Source organism: Fundulus heteroclitus, unplaced genomic scaffold (genome assembly GCF_011125445.2).
Source record: "Fundulus heteroclitus isolate FHET01 unplaced genomic scaffold, MU-UCD_Fhet_4.1 scaffold_332, whole genome shotgun sequence".
Lineage (NCBI taxonomy): Eukaryota > Metazoa > Chordata > Actinopteri > Cyprinodontiformes > Fundulidae > Fundulus > Fundulus heteroclitus.
This window is the reverse complement of record NW_023396742.1, coordinates 53,028-55,987: the sequence shown is the minus strand read 5'-3', so window position 1 is coordinate 55,987 and position 2,960 is coordinate 53,028. Positions and strand designations below refer to the sequence as shown.

The following is a 2,960-nucleotide window of genomic DNA, read 5'->3' as shown; positions in this document are numbered from 1 at the left end:
CTACTGTGACGTTTCCAGCATCTGTCCATAACTCAGAGTCAAACCTTCCTCCAGTCCTAAAGTGTAAAGTGACAAATCATTACACTAATGAAGTGCAGCTGTTTGACTTCAGGCTTCAGTCCTCTGGTGGCAGAACAGGTGAGAAGATTTTCATGAACTGTGGTTCCTTATCTAATGGTTAAGTGTTTACATTATTTTTTATTGTGTTGAATTCCCTTAAAGATTCAACATCAACAACAACAAAACAGGCCACAATAAAAACAACCACCACCACACAACCACCTACAACTAAAACAAGAAGGTCAACAACAAAGACAACAACTACAACAGCCACAACAACACAACCAGCAACAACTTCATCAACAACAACAGCAGAAGAACCATCAAACAAATGGACCTCTATGGAAATAAATCCATCTACTAATATCAACAACTTATCAGAATTTCATGGTGAGGCCGTTATGTCTTGAAGCTCAGAGCCTTAATAATAAATTATTCATTGCTGGTTTGGTTTGGCCTTCTGTTGATCAATGATTGTGTGGATCTAATAATTATTTCTCTATCAGGTTGGTTTTGGTCGTTCATCATTCGTCCCGTTTGTTTGGCAGTGATGATAATAACTGTTCTGGTGATCAGCAGATGGAAGAAAACAAAAGGTAAAAACATATTTTGTTCATTGTAAATTCATCATGCTGGTGTAATTTTTTTAATTTTAAGATTATATAAAAAACAAGGAATTATTATATTAAGACTGTTAACATACACACACCAACACAGATCATTAATCTTGTAAATGATGATCATTAGAAAACAGACAGGAATTAAGTTTTCACAGCATAAAACTGAGCCTAAATCTGCTTCTTTTCAGGAAATAAATCAACAGAGGAAGAATAAAGTCAAGTGAGTGAATCACTGAATAATTACATTGTTGTTTCAACTGGAAAGTCAGAGTTTAGTTGATATTGTTTGTTTTTTTCACTGGGGTAAACTTTGAAGTCACTTGACCTTGTTGCAAGCCAATGTAAATTAATTAGCCGAATAAAACGTAGGACTGTGTTGTAGGAAATAATGATAACTGATTCCCCAGTTACTTATTGAATAAAAGGAAACAGTGATTTGATCAAGTTCCAGCATTTTATTGAGAATCAGAGCAGGGATTAAAAATAGTCGCATCCACAGCCCATTGCAGCCTTCAGCTCTGATCTGCCCCGACTCTCACTCTGATTCTGACGGGCTCCCAGCTATCGCACCTTGCTAAACCAGGCTGCAGTTTAGCCGTGAGTCTTAACAAAAAAAAACAACAACTCACAGTCTTAACATTTCCAATTCTGCACAGTAAATATGCAAACAATGACCGTGACGAAGCAGGCATCTAGGGGAGATTGGAGCAGATGAGCAGACCCTCACATCCACTGGGAGAGAAGTGACTTCTAGGAGCCAAGCTGTATTTTTCTGTAGGACTGTATCATCTGTATCATCTGTAGGAGTACATGAAGTAATCCAGCTGAGTACTCCCTCCAGGATGGTGTCCCAGCTAAACAGAACACCAGGCCAGATGTGGCAACAATGAGGAGAAAAAAGATAGAAATCATAAAGTTAAAACTGAAATAACAGCAAATAACACATAACTGGAGCTTCTTAAGAGAACACAGCAGTGTGGGAGAAATTGGCTTAGATGTCTTCCAGCAGCCTAAGCCCAGAGTGGCATAATTAAAAAGACAGCTCTGGATAAGTTAAGCCACTGTAACTATAAACTTTAAGATAAAGGAAATGTTTGAGCCTATTAAAAGTAAACGGGGTGTCTGTATGACCAAAACTGGGAGTTGGTTCCACAGGAGAGGAGCCTGATAGCTAAAGGATCTGCCTCCCATTCTACTTTTAGAGACTCTAGGAACCACCAGCAGACCTGCAGTCTGAGAGCGAAGTGCTCTGTTAGGAACATACGGGGTAATCAGAGCTCTGATATATGATGGAGCTTGGTTATTAAGGGCTTTATACGTGAGAAGGCTTATTTTGCTCTTAAAGTGTCTTTTTTTGTTTAATGTTTCTTTTTAGGTCTCCGAAACTTTGACATACAGCTCTGTGAATAAAGCTTCAGCTCAGACTACCATTGATCCAGACAGCCTCTACTGGAGCATCAGTAAATACGTGACATTAAATGTTTTATAAATCAGGTGAATTGTTTTCATTGTAAGCAAGCAGTATCAAAAGGGCTTTGATTTAGATTAATCTGACTAGTTACAGATTGTTTTCCAGAGAATCAGTCTGGAAATACCACCACTGAGCAGTGAGCCCCTCTAGTGGAGAAAAGCCTAAAATACAGACCCTGTATGTATGTGATGTACTTTTTCAATACATAAATAGTTTTTTTTTCAATTTTATTTAAAATGCTGTTTAAATACAATTGAAGGCTTGAGCAATACATGTAATACTGGCTTATTAGGATAATGTCCAATTTTAATGTTCTTCAATGCTTTATTGTACAATATGCATGGCAGCAATGTTATAAATATCTATAAAGCTTTGTGGTTTCACACTTTAAAATGGCTGCTGAATATATTTCCAAAACGTCAGACATGTTGAAGGTTAAATCTTTAAAAGGAAACCGACCAACAGACCAGAACCCAGAGCTGCTCACATTCCCACAGTTAAACCAGCTGTGATATAAACAGAAACCATCACCTCACCAACCACAGACCATGCTGCATCTCATCATCTTTAAAGTCAAACGGTTTGTAATGTTCATAAGAAAAATAAAACCTGCAGGTTGTGTATGGTCTCACAGGGACATCTCTACCCCACAAGCTTTAGCCCTTTATTCCATTATTTTCTCTAGATATTTTTATATAGGATGAACTAGATGGATGTGGTATTGATTTTTTTTATGAAACCAGTACTAAAAAGCTTGTCAGATTAAAAAGGACAAAAGAGAGACTGATAAAATAACAGATGAGAGACAG

The 2,960-nt window shown here is 37.5% G+C and overlaps 1 long non-coding RNA gene across 1 annotated transcript; it reads left to right on the top strand.

Annotated features, from left to right (window-relative positions):
- The first annotated feature begins 346 nt into the window (after positions 1 to 346).
- On the top strand, positions 347 to 2,414 carry LOC110368207. Its single transcript, XR_004928952.1, has 4 exons — positions 347 to 450; positions 567 to 656; positions 869 to 900; positions 2,056 to 2,414. It is a non-coding gene; the product is annotated as an uncharacterized LOC110368207 (long non-coding RNA).
- Positions 2,415 to 2,960: the final 546 nt, after the last annotated feature.